Here is an 18,501-nt window from a genome sequence, read left to right on the forward strand (position 1 = left end):
CTGCCTCTTCGAACCAAAGTTGCAGAACCACCCTTTTGGGAAAACTCACAGGAAAGAGAGAGAGAGTAACAGGGGAGATGGGAAATCGCAGAACTCTCCTTCAGAAAATCGCCTGTCTCAGCCTCTTCGTAACCCCACCCCTGACCACGCTTTTATAACCCACGAACGGTTATGAAACGTGGAAGGAGCCCGTTACGGAATCCGAGGGGACGTGATCCGTTAACGGACTTCGAAAGATCAAGATCCATTACGGAATCCGAAGTTCCATAACGAGCACGGAATCCGAGGAGTCGTGACCCGTTATCCATTCCCATAACCCATTACCGAAGCCAAAGAAACTTTGGGTAAAAAGATACTTGTCTTGATTGGATATGGCCCTAAAGGGCCAATTACCCAAACCCAAACCCAAACCCAAACCCGGCTCGGCACGGCGGGCGGGCACGCACGCGTGTGTGTGGGTGGTGGTCATCCCACTCTCTTGTTCTCAGGAACAAGTGTATGAGTTCTCTAGTTGCTTATAAAGCCCTCAGAAAACTCAAGCAAAAGCAATATGGGACTATTCCACCTCATCAAGACCTCTCTAAACAACCCATTTCTTCTTTGAATTTCTCTCCCTTCTTTCTTACACCTAACAGATAGTGCGGATGTGTGTGTATATATATATATATTAGATCGTAGGTGCTTGGGACACGTGCTTGATGGGTTTTTCAAGGTTTTTTTGTTTTATTTTTAAATTCTGACCGTACAGATGTGATCTATGTAGTGGATTTTATAGGGATCAGCTATTGAAGTGTTCAATTTTGACACATGTGTGGGCTTTTATAAGATTCAAAAAATTAACGGTCCAAAATATTTGTAAAATTTTGAGGCTCCAAATATCATTTTTTTCATAATGTTCAAGCACCTAAGCTCTCTCTCTCTGTATATGTATATATATATATGCGCTAGACATTGTTATAATTTTAACTGTACTTTTTTTAGGTGGTTGAAGAAAAAGATGTCTTGAAAGTGGGAGGATGTGTATCAGGTGCATATGCAGATTTTTCTCAATGTCGAGGTTGATTTCATTGTGTATGAAATGAGATTTTGTCGTTAATTTCATTAAGTGAAATGAGATTTTTCATTGTGGGGATTAACATGTGTTTCTATGGCACAGATCGAATTACGATCAGACCTTATGGATGTTCATTTGTATGAATTTAAGAGTTATGAACATCTTCTCACATGTATAGGCATCTAACATTTTTAAATGTTCTAGATGATCTTGGTGCTTTAGTTTGTTACTGGAGCTATCCTAGAAGAGGTTTTGTATCAAAATCCCTTCTCACTCATAGAATAAGACAAGATGTGTTGCCTTGTGAAAACTTAGCCGGTTGGTGATGTGCATTCAAGTTCTCCCATTCTATTTTCATCTTCAGCATCACTGATTTCTGTGGTATCTGATTATCTTATATAGCAGACGTGATGTTCCATCTACAGTGACCAGAATTACTATCCAATGGTGTACTCCATGATGAAGAAGTATCTAATGAGAAACTCGCTGCAAAGAACAGCCGATCATAGCTCTATCAGCACCTAGGTATCCTGGCATCAATTTGCAGCAACAATCTGGTTCTAATGGCTTGGGAAGTAATGCACGAAATATGCAGAAAGTTGTATTCAAGGTTTTAAAACCGGTGACTCGGAACTCGACTCGTTCTTTATTGACTCGTGACTCGGCGGGTCAACTCGGTGACTGTCTGAAACCATGTTTTTGAGTAAACATAGTCTCCAAATGTTTGTAAGAATATAAAAACAACTGCAAAGAGCTATAGATGTTTGCTTGAATAATTGAATTTGATATCTATACAAGCACTATGACTAATTCATGACTTGAATTAGAGGATTTGGTCACCATGAGTTCAGTCTGCTACTACCTAAGGTTCCTAAAATGGCCAATCATATATGCTAGCTTGTTTTAAAAGTTTTAATTCCCTCTCTAACAAATCCATAAATGTAAAACAGGGATATACGTGCATATTTAAAGTTTACAGTAGGCCCAATATCAACATAAATAAGCAATTTTCTCATGTATAAAACTATGCAGGAAATATATTAATGGCACAACTATAAAAAGACTACTAATATTTGAATATGTACAATGCTTGTTCACGTAACAAATGGATGATGAAACCTAAATGTGACTTCCCATAGGCACAGTTGGCCCGCCATATATAGTGAGAATCATTTCTTTAAAATATTTTGCTAGAATAAGTTGATAACACGGTGAACGGTAGTTCGAACAACATGGCGATTTTATTCTATGGATTTAAATGCTTTTTTATATTTAAATGATTTTTATTTTCTCTTTTATACAAAATCTGAGGGTAACCCTTGTTAAAATATATGTACTTATATATTTCGAAACTGTAATTTGAAACTCAAAAAACAAATTTCAAACATCCCAAAACTCGCCCGAGTCAGGCCGAGTCAAGCCCGAGTTTGCCTTGCCGGGTTGACTCGTTGGAGGGGCGAGCCGAGTCGAGTCAACGAGTTGACTCGGCGAGTTTTAAAGCACTGGTTGTACTTATATTGCTAGAAAGAACAAGTGTTGTGTCTGTTTGAACTCCAGTCAGGCTTTGTGCTATGTTAGTCAAGATGTAAGCAATAAGCATGTATTATTAGTCATTGTCAATTCTCACATGTTTATCTTTTTAGGTTTGTTTCTGCTTCTTTTTCCAGTTTGAAAGGTTGATTTTTTTTTCTCAAATGCAGGTCTTTGGACAAGCAAATCATGTCTTGGGATTTTGTCTTTCTAACCATGGTAATAACAACTCCGCCTGTGTAGTTATACACTGCCGGTCCCAAGCCCGGATAAAGGAGGAGGGTTGCGGTAGGCCTGTGACAGCCAGCATAAAAACTTTGTCATATCCTATGAAAATGAACCAATATGAGAATTTCGTTGGGGCGTTCCCTACTGAGCGACGCGCTGTACTCTCTAGGCCCGGAGGCAGTGATAAATGTGCAAGGGTTGCTAAGTCGTCGCCCAGAAGCGACGCGTCACACCGGCGCCCGGGTGTGGTGTCAAATAGGAAAGGGTTCCCTCACTTTGTTGGACGGGTGGGGGTAAAGAAGTTAGTCCAAGACCATAAAATTAGGTTAGCCACTTGGAACATAGGGTCTTTAACTGGTAAGTTGGTAGAGTTAGTAGATGTTATGTGTAGGAGAAAGATTGATATTTTATGCCTTCAAGAGACCAAATGGGTAGGTGAGAAAGCTAAAGTGATAGAACCTTGGGGATATAAGATTTGGTATACAGGAATAAATAGGAATAGGAATGGAGTAGGGATTGTTATGAGTCGTCAGTTTATAGATAATGTAGTTGAGGTCCGTAGGAAGGGTGATAGAATTTTACTTATTAAATTAGTATTAGGTACGGATATTATTAATATTATTAGTGTTTATGCACCTCAAGTAGGTTTAGATGATTCCATTAAGCATCAATTTTGGGAAGATTTAGATGGAGTAGTACAAGAGACATCTTATGGAGAAAAGCTTTTCATCGGCGGTGACCTTAATGGACATGTAGGCATTAGTAGGGATGGATTTGAGAATATCCATGGAGGCTATGGTATAGGAGAAAGAAATGAAAGTGGAGAAAGGATTTTAGATTTTTGTTTGTCCTATGATATGATCTTAGCAAACACTTGGTTTAGGAAGAGGGAGTCTCACCTAGTAACATTTAAAAGTGGGGTTAATACGAGTCAGATAGATTTTTTCCTACTTAGAAAGAGAGATAGGTGTTGTTGCATCGATTGTAAGGTTATACCAGGAGAAAGTGTAGCTACACAACATAGAGTCTTAATTTTAGATCTTAGAATTAGACAATGCCGCAAAAGGGATAGACATAGGATAGATCCTAGAATTAAGTGGTGGGCACTGAAAGGAGCTAAACAAGGAATGTTTGTAGAGCAGGTAGTTAAGGAAGTTGATTGGTGTCTCGAAGAGGATTCAGAATCAATGTGGAATAAGATAGCGGGTGGTATGAGAAAAGTAGCTAAGGAGGTATTGGGTGAGTCTAAAGGCGGTGCACCACTAGGTAAGGATACATCATGGTGGAACGAGGATGTCAAATTAGCTATTAAGGTTAAAAGAGAGTGTTATAGAAATCTAAGTAAGAGTCGTGATAATGAGAATTTGGAGAAGTATATGATAGCAAAGAAGGAAGCTAAAAAAGTTGTTCGAAACACGAGGGCTAAGGTATATAAGGAGGTTTATGACAAGTTGGATACCAAAGAAGGCGAGAAGGATATTTATAGGCTTGCAAAGATGAGAGATAGGAAATCGAAGGATTTGGGTATGGTTAGATGTATCAAAGATGAAACGCAAAGGGTTTTAGTCAAAGATGAGGAGATTAAGGAGAGATGGAAAGATTATTTTGATAAGCTATTTAATGATAGTCATGCTCAAGATCTTGGAGACTTCTCCATTCCTTTTCATGAGATAAATCGTGACTTCATGCGCAAGATTCAAAAGAAAGAAATTGCAGAGGCTTTGAAGAAAATGAAATCAAGAAGGGCAGTTGGCCCAGATGGTATACCTATCGAGGCTTGGAAATGCTTGGGAGAGAAAGGTTTAGAATGGTTGACAAATCTTTTTAACTTGATTTGGCGAACAAATAAGATGCCTAATGAGTGGAGGAAGAGTACTTTGGTGCCTTTATATAAGAATAAGGGTGATATACAAGATTGCACAAACTATCGTGGTATAAAACTCATGAGTCATACTATGAAACTTTGGGAGAGGGTGATTGAGTCTAGGTTGAGGAAGGTTGTCATGATATCGGAGAATCAATTTGGTTTTATGCCTGGAAGATCAACTATGGAAGCTATACATCTTCTTAGACAACTTATTGAAAGATATAGAGAGAGGAACAAAGATTTGCATATGGTTTTTATTGATTTAGAGAAGGCATACGATAGAGTACCTAGGGACGTTCTCTGGTGGACAATGATGAAGAAAGGTGTTTCTCTCAAGTACATTAGTATAATTAAAGATATGTATGAAGGAGTAGTAACCAATGTCCGCACTTGTGGAGGGGTGACAACCAATTTTCCGATAACGGTTGGGTTACATCAAGGATCTGCTTTAAGCCCTTTCCTATTTGCGATAGTGATGGATGAGCTTACGAGATCAATTCAAGAAAATGTACCGTGGTGTATGTTGTTTGCTGATGATATTGTTTTGATTGATGAGTCTAGAGCTGGGGTTAATGCTAAGTTAGAATTATGGAGACAGACATTGGAAGCTAGAGGTTTTAAGTTGAGTAAGAGTAAGACTGAATATATGGAATGTCGGTTTAGTAAGCAACGAAGTAGTGATGGGAGTGTAGTGAAGCTTGGTGAGCAAGATATACCGGTGAATGATTATTTCAAATATTTGGGATCCATCATTCAAAAGTATGGAGAAATTGATGGAGATGTAAATCATAGGATAAAGGTTGGGTGGATGAAATGGAAAAGTGCTACTAGAGTGCTGTGCGATCGTAGAATGCCATTGCGGTTGAAGGGAAAGTTTTATAGGACGACTATTAGACCCGCTTTACTATATGGTACGGAATGTTGGGCTGCCAAGAGACATCATATTCAAAAAATGAGTGTAGCTGAGATGCGGATGCTTATATGGATGTGTGGAAATACAATAAAAGATAAGATTCGGAACGAAGAGATACGTAAGAAGGTAGGTGTTGCACCCATTGAAAATAAGATGCGAGAGAATCGTTTACGGTGGTTTGGACATATTCGGCGAAGGCCTAATGATGCTCCAGTTAGAAGGTTGGAGAAATGGGAAAATATATTAGTTAAAAGAGGTCGGGGTAGGCCTAGGAAGACTTGGATGGAGATGATAGGAAAGGATATGAATGCTTTGAACCTCACCGAGGACATGGCGTTGGATAGAAATGATTGGAGGAAAAGGATTCATGTGGAAGACCCAAAATGAATTTCTTTTTTGGTTCATATCGCTGACCCCAATTGTTTTGGGATGAAGGCGTAGTTGTAGTTGTTGTTGTTGTTGTTGTAACCATGGTAATAACCATGGTAATGTAATTCATCCATCACCGGAGCTTGGGTTGAAAACTACTGTATGAGTTATGAACACTTTTCATCAAAGCTACTTTGAAGCTTCTTATATCTCCCAATTTGTAATATTTCTCTTTTTTTCATTGTGTTTCCAAATGAATCCCTCTAGTAATTTTGTTATGTCAGGTTTTGAACCATTTCATGGTCAGGGAAGGTTCTAAGTTGGGTAATATGTTTGATGTTAATTTGGTCACCGCTGCAGCATAGGTTGTAGTGTCATGGTACATGATTCTTCTATAAGTCAACTTGTTTTACGTGTGGTCTTTGTGAAGATTCAAACACAAAATTTCTACAGATTGTCAATTCAATTGCAACAAACCATGTCATGATAGAAGATGGATGCTTGGTCCAAGGTTCTGTTATTTGCAGTAATGCACATCTTCAAGAGCGTGCTTCTTGAAAAAGAATGCCAAGTAAATTTAACTTACTGCTCACCCAAACTCTTATTTATCTACTCTGATATTTTCTCTATGTTGGAGCAGGTTATGTTGTCACCACAGTCGGAGAGCCCAACAGAGTCACTGGCCAGAAAGGAAAAAGCTTGATTATTGTTCATTGTCCAACGGAAGATTGGTCTGAGCTTCAAATTTGGTAAGCTTTTTGGTAATTTTGCCTATAAATTTACTTGATTGTGGGAAGCGTATTATTTATATTATCTGCTAGTTTTTATTGTTTATGGGTGGATTCTTAAACTTTGTTGTGCAGAACTTTGTTTCATGATCCTGGTACTGGAAATATTCCTTTTTTTTTATTTCTCAGTGTCTTTTTTTTCTTATTGTTCTGATGAATCAGCTTTTCTTATGATGTGCAGTTTTAGTTAGTGGAATAAGAAGTGATATCTCATCCATAACCAGAATTTCCAAAGGCTTTTCCCTTTCAGGTAAATAAATAAACTTATGATGTCACAGTGCAACTTAGCTTGATTAAGCAAACTTCTTGAGTGAAGTATGATCCACAACCATAGTTTTGTTAGGAAAGTTTTAAATTATTAATGGTTACTACCAAAAGTGTTTTGAAAAGTTTAGTCTCATATCTAAGAGAGAAAAGTTTTTCAAGAGGTTTAAATAGAGAGTTTGTAATCTATTCTTTACTTTGGTAAGCCTTGAGTATTTAGGTGGATTGCGGACGTTGCTGCGCATCGTGCAGCAACGGACGCGCCGTTCACGCACACGCGCGCGCAAGGGCGCTTGAGGCGCAATGTGGTGTTTTGATGGCACACTTTGCACTTTGATTTTTCGGTTTTGAGACATCTGGCCGTTTGAAAGGTTTTAATAGCATTTATATTGAGTTTAAGGAGCTTTGTGACTGTTGGACGGTTTTGGAGGCCTTTGATTGACAGTCAAAGGTGGGTGACCGTTCAGGTACCTTTCATCCTATTTTCAAACTGTCAGATTTATGGCCTTTAATCTCATTTATCGCAAAACGTTTTGGCCTCTCTAAAAGGTTATAAATATCTTCTATTTTCGTCTTTTGGATATCAGAATTTCTGACTCTCCAGTTTCTCCTTTCTTTCTTCTCGGTTTGGCTTGCAGAGTTCATGTGTGGGAGAGGTCATCTGTTCTTGAGAAGCAGTGACTCTCTTTAGGTTCAAGCCTAGTTGTATCCTGGGAACTCAGTCGTAACAAAACCCTTTTTCGCATCTTCGGAATTTCCGGAGTGGGGCGATTGAAGTTCTAAAGATAGCGATCTTAAGAACGTGCCTCTAGGCTTGAATTCTCTTTTCTGAAATCCTGTTTTCACTAGGTTGGTATAACAAGATTTTCATGTGTGAATGGTCAATCCATGCATATCAGGTCTCACTGAAAAGGCCATGTGCAGCTGAGATCTCTGTCCTCTAAGTTTACTAGAGTTTGATTTCGTTGTCTTAAACTAGAGGAGATACTTGTCTCCTTGAGCAGGACTCTGGAAAATCTGGATTTCCAAGTCTAGTGATTGCTCTCATAACGAGGGAGATTTTCCTTTTATTGAATTATTTATTTGTGTAGTTTTGTTGGGGTATGTTCGAGCCCTTTCACTAGCTAACAATGTTAGGATTTAAACCTATGTCACAGGGATTCGGCTAGCAGGGTGCCACACCCGCATCGGGTGCCGGTGCGGTCAACCCGACCCTGGGTGTGGTCAATGCATCCAGGGTTATTTTGGTCTAGTTTTCGGACTTTAAAAAAAAATGCCAAGAAATTTTTTTTCCCTATATGTCACAGAGATTCTCCAACTAGGTGCCGCACCCGTGTTGCACCCGCACCCGATGCGGTCAACCTGATCCTTGGTGCAGTCAACGCACTTAAGGTCATTTATGTTCAACTTTTGGACTTATATATATATATATTTATTTATTTATATTTTTCCGCACCCCCGCACTCAGGTTTTTTAAAAGCGCCGCACCCCGCACCCGCACCCATGTGACATCTCCTATGTCGCAGGAGCACACTAATTTGGCTGTTCGGTGACAGAACATGACATATGACAGGTACACCATAAGTTTAAATCTTAATATTCTAATATTTTATTGTTTGAGTGCGACATTAGTTTGCATATTTATATTTGAGAGGTTTGAATCTTATCTCATAACACGTATGTTATGGTATAACAAAATAAATTATGCTTTCATGAATTAAAACACTTTGAAAAATATGCCCTCGTTTCCTGATTTTTATAAAAACCACATATCCGTGTCTCATTTCTTTATTGTATCTATGTCCATGTGACAGATTTAATGGAACTTAACATCTGTATAATGGTATGAAGTAACCTCTGCAGACGTTTGAAGATACTGTGCTAGGCTTAATTATTTTTGGTTAATGGGTTAGTGACTGTAAACCAAAGGAAACCAGTGTATTCTGAAAAGATAAGATTTCCTTGAACTCTTTCAATTTTCATTGATTTGGGGACAACAACAACAATATCCTTACAAGTTTGCAAATTTTAGGTTTCAGTGCCACTCTCAACCTCCGCTTCAAATCTGATTTTTCATGGAGTACCTTGCTTATTATAATATTTATGCAATTCAAAGCACATTGATGCTTTTCAAGAATCACGGTCCCGTACTTGTGTATGTTTAATTAGGTTTGTAATAAAATATTCTGAAATACAAAACAAGTGCCTCTAAAGGCTTAAGATTATAAAGTCAAAGTGACTATGGAACAATACAAGAGCACAAAGGCACAAAACAAACACTAAGTGCATTCAAGACATCAAAGAACTAAAGAGAGGAACACAAGAATGTAAAAATAATCATCTTATTGAGTGTGAATGCTTAAGAGAAGCATTAGATACAAGATGAGGAATTACCTCCTTTATATAGACAAAAGGAGAGCACTTAGAGCCCTTGGGACCAACCCCAACGGGGTTGGCGAGGTCCGAACAACTCTAAGAGCTAAGGATAATAATGCCCTTAGCTCAAAACAAAAAAAAGAAAAACTAAAGTGCCCTTTATTGGCACTTCCTATCAATGTTGTAAGTATCGTACGATATGTATCGTTACTTTTGGATTTTGTGATACGATACACATTCATATCGTGATATATTTTAGGTTTTGTGATATGATACACACTCGTATCACGATACGAGTGTGTATTATACCTGTATCGATTATATCTTATGATACACCCTTATATTGTGTCATATCGTACGATACACCTTTGACATACTTTAAAAATGTTGAAAGTTAGTAATGAACTGTATAATGTTTTGAGGTTGAATATTTTCCACAACCTGGTAAAAACCTCTCAGCAATATATATGTTTTTTAAGGCATATCAGATAAATCAATTGATTTCAAAAACATTATTCTTTTGGGACTATAGACAAGAAAATTTATTAAGGTCTTCGACTTTCTGTCTGTCCACCCATCTGCCATGATGTTACACCCAGTCTTTCTCCATGACTGTCTCATCTCATTACAATATGCATTCACTTCTTTCACATTAGTTTCCAATTTTTTTCCTCAAAGACATTTTATATCTAGGTATGATACTGGTATGGTATCTGCTATTGTTTGAAAATGAAATAAATTTGCCTCATTGAAAGGAATGCAAGCATCACAAAACCATTTTTCAATCATGACATCTGCTTGCTCGATTAAATGCTGAGGAGTCATATCAGTATGAATGTCAGGCTACACCCCAAGAGCAGTCCTAGGAGGGAAAAAACTCCTAATAGATCCTCTAGCTCTACCTCCTAGTTCTCCTCTCGGAGAAGTCCTTCCTTTTCTTTCTCTTTTTTTTTGTGCCCGTGGTAGCAGGGACAACATTACTACTAGCACCAACCATCCCTTCGCTGCAAAACTTCCTACTTATGATCTTATGCTATGGGCTTAGAAGTAGGGAGCTCATCTTCATAGTACACATCCTCCAAGGGCTCCGCATACCCATTTCTGCTTCATTCATCCCTTGTTTTTTTCCTTTCAAATCGTTAAGTAATTGTTGGCATTGTCATTTTATGGCATCCGACAATTTCTTTGACTTGCATACTTGCTTGCACATTATAATGTATCCCGGCTAAATGATGCTTCAATCGAGAGATACCACCCAAAAAAGAACTTTGGCAATAGTTGCACTTGATTCTTAATCTGTTTTTACTCACTACTTGAGTGTCTCATTGTTATGTCGGATTTTCTGCTGTCATCTTCCCCCAAAACATTCAATAAGAAGCAAACAATAGAGATTTTTACCTTAACCCACTTCTTTAGTGGGAAAATGACATAAATGTACTCTTGAAAAAATCGCAAAAGCCCTCTCCCTTGTACACGAATGGGCTCCCAAATCGATCTCATAGAACTTAGGGTGTGTGTGTTCCCTTCTAACAACCTTTAGACATATGGAGAACTCGGCCCTCAAGAAGCTTTTTAAACCCAAAACAAAAAAATCGATTTTTAGATCATTTTTAAGTGCACCAGACTCGTATCGTACGATACGACACGATATATGAGTGTACTATATGATTTATCTGATACGGGTATGATACACACTCGTATCATGATATAAGTGTGTATCGTATTGTAAACCTCAAAAGTAATGATATGTATCGTATAATACAACACTACACAGACAACCTTGGTATCAAATACTAGAACAAGAGCATAATACAAATGTCAACCATTACCAAAACAACGACTATGCACCAACAAATTGGTAATTGAAATTGAACACAAATGTCAGTAATAATCATTCCCTTGACCATGCAAAGGCAATATAGGCTCTCTGACAATACAAACAAGCTACAACCACAAGAGATGCATACACCTTACCTCACAAATGATTGTAAAATTGCAAATAACATCAATGAGTAGACATAACTCACCACATTGAAGAACATCTTTTGTCTACATAAAATGACACTTAAATAAGAGTCATAATACGAGGAAAATCATGAGGTAAGAGAGCTTATAATGAAAATAGACTAATGTTATCAAGAAAAATAAGAAAAGATTTACAAATCAAGGTAGATATATTAAATTTTACAAACTTTCAAAATAACATGGTTTTAAAAAATACATAGTCATCACAAATAAATATAATTATAAGCATTCATAATAACAATAGCAATGGCCAAATACACTGATGCAACTTTTCGTAAAAGTATTTTTAAAATATGTTTTTCAGTAAAATTTGTTTATATAAATCGTGCATCAAATTTCAAATTTCGGTTCAGACTAGTGGTGAAGTTCGGGCTGAACACAAGAAACGTGTTTAAAAAGTTTTTGTACCCCACACAAGAACAAACTTTATTGCCTTGAATAAAAACAAGTAAATAAACTAAAATGTGTTACCATTTGCGGAGGGCTCAAAAATAAAAAGGCCTTATTACAACCCAACGTAAAGTAAATGGCCCTCTGACCCTAAAATAAAAATAAAGAAAACTAAAATCTGCAAGGGTCTTTTTCTCTTGTGATCTAGCCTCTTTTGTTTGCTTGGATGCTACAGTTGAATCATCAGGCTTAAGGGTCCCTTTACTTCCCTGAAAGGATCTTTGGGGGGCTCTTTGCATACGAAAAATACCCTGCAAAACACACAAAAACAAAACACAAAACAAAAGCAGAAAACTATTTCTTAAACTAATGTTAGTTATATAAAAACAAGAAACAAGAATCAAAACTAACTAGATCTAACAAACCAACTAACTTGTAACAAATTAACAAGTTCTGACTAGCTATAAAACAAACTTAACAAACTAACTAATTAAAATTCAATAAAGACGTTGAATTAAAACTAACTAAACAAGAAAATCTAATCTAACTAATTAAACTAAACCTAATGTAAACACTACTAATAAACCAATGCTGAATTATTGCATTAACTAAGTAATGAATAAAAAGCATAAGCTAAACTATAAGCTAATTAATTATAATGTTAAAAATCTAAAACAAACTAATTAACTATAAGACATTAATTTAGCAAACTATCTACCCAATGTAAACCAGTCTACTGAGGTTAAAACAATAAATAAATTCTGGTCTAAACTATTTGATTATGAAATACTTAACTATTAACTATAAAAATCGTTAAAACAAATTAACTACTTTTAATGTAAAACAATGAATTAATGTCTAATCTAACCAAGATGCAGTAATATGAAATTAAAAACCTAAAGTAAAGTACTTGTTGCAATTTTAAAAAAAAAATATTAATGTCAATCACGCTGGTGCGTGATTTGCATTGATAAATGTTAACTGTTCACGCATGAGTGTGTGCCTTGCATGATTGGGTGACGTTGCAACAAAAAATTACATTATCCAGCAAAGAAAACTATAAAATGTGATTGTGCTCAGTTCCACAAATCCGTCTAATCTGAATGTCTTGATCACGCAGTTTGTCGGGGCAATGTGATTTATAATCAACACTAATGAGTGATCTGGAACACAACGCTCGGCAGAGCATGCACAATCCGAACTCAAGAGATTGTTGGGTCGGTATAGACGTGATTGTACTTTGATCAGTCTGGTATTGCGTCAGTTTAATGAGCAATTGAATCTGTCAACAATGACCGACCTGATGCCGCTCTCACGGAGATGGAACTACAACAATATGTACTTCTAAAAAAATTAACGCAGCCTATTCTACGCAGAAAAAGAAACGAACTATTCAATAAGTTTTATGCTATGCTACTTGTAATGATGCAACAAAAATTAATCTACGTTACATGTGAATCTAAAACATGGTTGTATGGATGTAACGACTCAAAAGAAATCTAAATACTTACAATGCACTAACGAGATGGGAGAGGAGAAGAAAAAGTGGTCGCTCCCGTGGTTGAATGCGCACTTCGACGATAAGGTAAGAAGCACCGGCGAAAGCAAAGATCAGAAGAACGATAAAATAAAGATCAAAGAAGGAAAGAAACGAGAAAGAACCGGTGATCGAACATAAGAGAGAAGAAACGAAGAAGAGAGGAAGAGAAGAGGCTGGCATTTTTCTCAATGGGAGGACGCCGGCCCCTCTCTAAAAAAATATTATTTATAATCTAAACCTAGGTCAAAACACATTTTTTTTTGAAAACTCCTTTTAATTTTTCAAAATTCTAAAAACTATTCTTCTAAAAACATGTTTTCAAAAATTAGAATTCCTAAATGAATTAAAATGCTAATAAAAACTCCTAAAAGACTTAATCTACTCCAAAACACGCAGGTAGAGTCTAATATGTGATTTTTTTTTCTTTTTGAAATTAAACAAACATCCTAAAAGCATTCATAAGAATGAGTTTTTATTCCATTTTTGCAATGGATCATGCATAAAAATGTGAATTTACAATGAATAAATTATGCATGATCAAATTCTCTCATGCTTATCGTTTGCAAGTCCTCGAGCAAATTGATCCTCAACAGAAAGAGCAAAACATGCAAATCAAATCATAACTCACTGTCGTAGGAATCACGGTTGTATTTAGCGTATGCAACAAGTCCTTTAAACCCTTGGGTTACCCCAGTGTGCGAGTAAGGTCTCGTGAGGGTTTTCATTGATGCTACCCACAAACATCTTTGTCATGTATACATACAGATTCAACTTCAAGTAGCATTAGGCAGTTAAGGAGTTTGTTTGAACAAATATTTTATGCCATTATACTCTCAAAACATATTTAGAGTCTTTACATGCTACCATAAAATAAAAGTTTTTTCCTTTACTTTTCTAAATATCGTAATCATTTATGCTTTATTCTCGAAAAATTGAATACACACATGTCATTGCTTATTTATCCTCACTTATATGTTTTCGGCACATGTTTTCATAATTATTTATAAACAATGAACTTTGTCTTTATGTTCCTGATTTTCTTTCTTTTTCTTTTTCAAATTTTCATTTTTTTTACACCTTTTCTTTTTTTTTCCTTTTATTTCATTGAGCACTATATCACATTTTTAGGTTTTCGTGACTCGTGGAACGAGCTTTTGGTCAATGACTCCCATACCAGACGACCTTAGGGCACCAGATATAAAGTACCCTTCAGACTTAATTGCTTGAGTCACTAGACCTTCTATTTTTATAGTTTTACATATAGCTTTCTTCTTATCACGTGCAATGTCAATATCTATTAGGCTTTCTATAAAGTTCATGTAACGAGCTTTCTGGCTAGTGGCTTTCAAACTAGATGGCTTTAGGGCACCAGGTGTAAACACCCCTCAGGCTTTACTTAAACTAAATAGGCTACATATATTAACTTAGACATAGAAGTGATTTCCTTCGTTGTCTTTTTTGACATGAGAATTAAACACTTCAACTTGTGTCTGAGCCCAGCTACAAGAGAATACGAAGACATCATACAACTAAACGTATTCTCTTTTTTCCATTTCAGTTCTTATTTTTTATGTTGTTCATTTGCTTAGTTTTCCAAAAATAAAACTATGCGTATTCATGCTTATGATTAAAAAATAAACTCTAGCATGCATCTACCACCATTTCTTTGAAATCTGCATAAATGATCACGTTTTTCAAGATTAGTGTCAGAAAAAATAATTTTTTCGTGGGGCTTAAAAATTCTCTAAAATGTTAGATTATGCAAAGCATTCATATAAGATTAAACGCATTCCTTAAAAGCCTAATTTTTATGAGTTTTTATCAGAATAAATACATGGACAAAACAAAAAATTTGGGTGCAAACTATACCCTCTCACATGCTTATATGCAACTGAATGAATGCACGCTAAGAAACAACATAAACACAAGAGACTTGGTAGATATCACCTGATATGTATACACTGAAAGTTGTCTTGTCAACTGTAACTCATAAATATTACAAAGAAATGCAATGTATACATGATCTATCATACTTGCTCATAAAACAAAAAGAAGGAAAAAAAATAACAAAAATTATTAGGTTACTAAAATTATAACAACAATATGGGTTGCCTCTCAAAAAGCGTTAAATTTTACCTCTTCAACCAGACAGATCTCTGGTTACCCTTCATCGTCCATGAGATCAATGGACTCAAGGTCATGCTCAATCGGGAGGTCCGAGGTATATGGTTTCATCTTTTTCCATGTCCACTATGTGTCCTAAAAGTCTATCCCTTTGGACCCTAGAATGACTCTTTTCTCTGCTAGAAACGAGATTAGCCTCCACACATATTTTAAAATCTTTGTGACACTCGTGGGGATGATTCTCAGATGATGGTGAGCCATAAACCGAATATTTATTCATACATGATTCTAACTCTGATGGATTGGATTACTTCCATTGAGGATTAGTGTCCTCCACATGGAAGCATTCGAGGGGATGACTACTGGAGAAGTGATCCACCAGTTCGATATATATGAGCATTATGAAACATACCAAAATATAATGAAGATTGAGAATAATAAAGATAAGGACAAAGCATTGAAATTTTATAATGCAGAGCCTGATCCATTAGATAGTAAAGATAAAACGCAAAGGAATAAGGATGGGGAAGAACTAAAGATGCAGAAGAAGAAGAATAAGGATGACGAAGAGAAGGAAAAGCAAAGGAAGAAGGAGGAGAATGAAAAGCAAAGGAAGAAAAGGCAAATGAAGGTGGAGGACGAGAGGAAAAGGCAAAGGAAGAATAAGGAGAACGAGGAAAAGAAGGAAACGAAATTAAAGAAAAAGAAGAAGGATAAGGAGGAAGAGAAGGAAAGGCAAATGATGAAGAAGGAAGAGGAAAGGCAAAGAAAGAATAATTAGAATGAGAAAGAGAAGTAAAGGCAAAGGAAGGAGAAGGATGACGAGGAATAGAAGGAAAAGGAGGACGAGGAAGAGAAGGAAAGGCAAAGGAAGAAGGAGGACAAGAAAGAGGATGAAAGGCAAAGGAAGGAGAAATAGGGTGAGGAAGAGAAGGAAAGGCAAAGGAAGGAGAAGGAGGACGAGAAAGATAAGAAAATAGAAAGGAAGAAACAGGAGGATGAAGAGAAGGAAAGGGAAAAAAAAGCAGGAGGATGAAGAGAAGGAAATGGAAAGAAACAAGCAGGAGGAGGAAGAGAAGGAAAGAGAAAGGAAGGAAGAAGTAGAAAAGCAGAGGAGAGAGGCGAATGAGCGGAGGAAGGAAGAAGTAGAAAAGTAGAGGAGGGAGGCGGTGGAGTGAAGAAACAATAAGAAAGACAGATGATGAAAAGAGAATGAATGGGGAACAAGAAAGGCAAAGGAGGGAGGAGGAGGAGCGAATGACGGAGCAACAAGAAAGGCAGAATAGGGAGGGTGGGGATGAAGAGGAGAAAAGTGTGACCAAGGTATGTAAATCGCTCTTGTCTGTCATGTTTTACTGTGATAGGTATTATTATGTATAGCGATTACTGTGATAATGATTACTATATATAGCGATTACTGTGATAGCGATTACTATGTATAGTGATTACTATGTATAGCGATTATTGTGACCTATGTATAGCGATTAGTACATATAATGATTATAGAATAATTTACTGTGATATATATTATTATGTATAGCGGTTACTGTGATAGTGATTACTATGCATAGCGATTACTATGATAGTGATTACTGTGACCTATGTATAGCGATTACCGTAATAGTGATTAGTATGTGTAGCGATTACTTCGATATCAATTATTGTGTATATAATTACAATGATAGTGAGTGTACAAATATTATTATATATAGTGATTACTGTGTACAACGACATGTAGAAGTATAAATGACACTAATTCTGATTTGATATGAATAATATACTATTTTGTGTTACAGGGAGGTTAGAAAAGAAGTAGAACACCAGGCGAAAAGCTCAAAGGGCGGTGTAAGTAGCCTGTAGTTCTGTCATGGTATGGACAACTGAGTGAATATCAAAAGGATCGATTACGAAATATGCACTTTAGTGGCAATCTAGACCAATATTATTTTGAAACGTACTGGAACACCATGACCCACCTGGTCAATAAGTGGAATCATAAGACGAACACATTCCAGTTTGATGGTTTTGAGATCACTATGACCCTAGAAGATATGGTGTAGATTACGAGTCTTAAGTGACATAAAAGTATTTTCCTAGCACGGGATTCAAACTATAACGCAAGGGACAAGTGCACGACCCTTCTAAGAATGTCGATGGAGGACGGGGGTCAATGTATTTCTGGTAGAAGAAATTTTATATCGATGAAAGTTTCTTCTTTTTATAATAAATGGGAAGGCCGATCTGCTATATGTGTATCTGAAACAGCTGACCAAGAGTTATGTGACTTTCTTCTTTATTTTTTCGACTTACTTTATTTTTGGATTTGTTTGGTTCAAGGTTAAGTTACATGTGGCTGCAGTTCTTTAAAGACTTAGATGAAATCGACAACTATGCATGGGGTGTTGCTATGCTCGCACACTTATACAATCAACTTTACGGTGCGAGTAAGGGTACAAAAATTGTCGGAGGGTTTTGGCCATTTGTCTAGGTAATTGTTTATTACATATTTAGTAGTTGTAGAATAAGATCGTTGAAGGTTATAGTCTTACTAGTATATTGTTTTGTAGGCCTAGACATGAAAACATATTGTCGCCTTGCATCCTCAGTATGACCCTGCGATTTGTGGTTTTTTTAAGATCGGCTGGTGGGCTACAATAAATGTCAAAGAGGATAATGCTAAGTTCATTTTAGATGGTCTGCAATTAAATGAGGTAAATGGTTTACAATTGTTTTAGCATTTATCATTCATTAGTATAAATCATTGAAATGTTTAGCATTCTTAAGTAATCCTTTGGACATCTACAAGCTGATGTGTACATGCCACACTTTCTCCCTAACCAAAACTAGTTGTCTAACTAAGAATGAGATGGCAGCTTGTTTAGCTCATATTGCTTTCACTGTCTCTTGATCAAATTTGGAAGGATTAGCCAGTAGATTAGCATCCTCTTTAGAACAATGACTAAATGTACAATTGTGAACGATTGTCTAACTTTTTGCAATATATAGGTAGGGGTCTGCTTAACCCAAGCATTT

Source organism: Nuphar pumila, chromosome 12, assembly GCF_984573655.1.
Source record: "Nuphar pumila chromosome 12, dmNupPumi1.hap1.1, whole genome shotgun sequence".
NCBI lineage: Eukaryota > Viridiplantae > Streptophyta > Magnoliopsida > Nymphaeales > Nymphaeaceae > Nuphar > Nuphar pumila.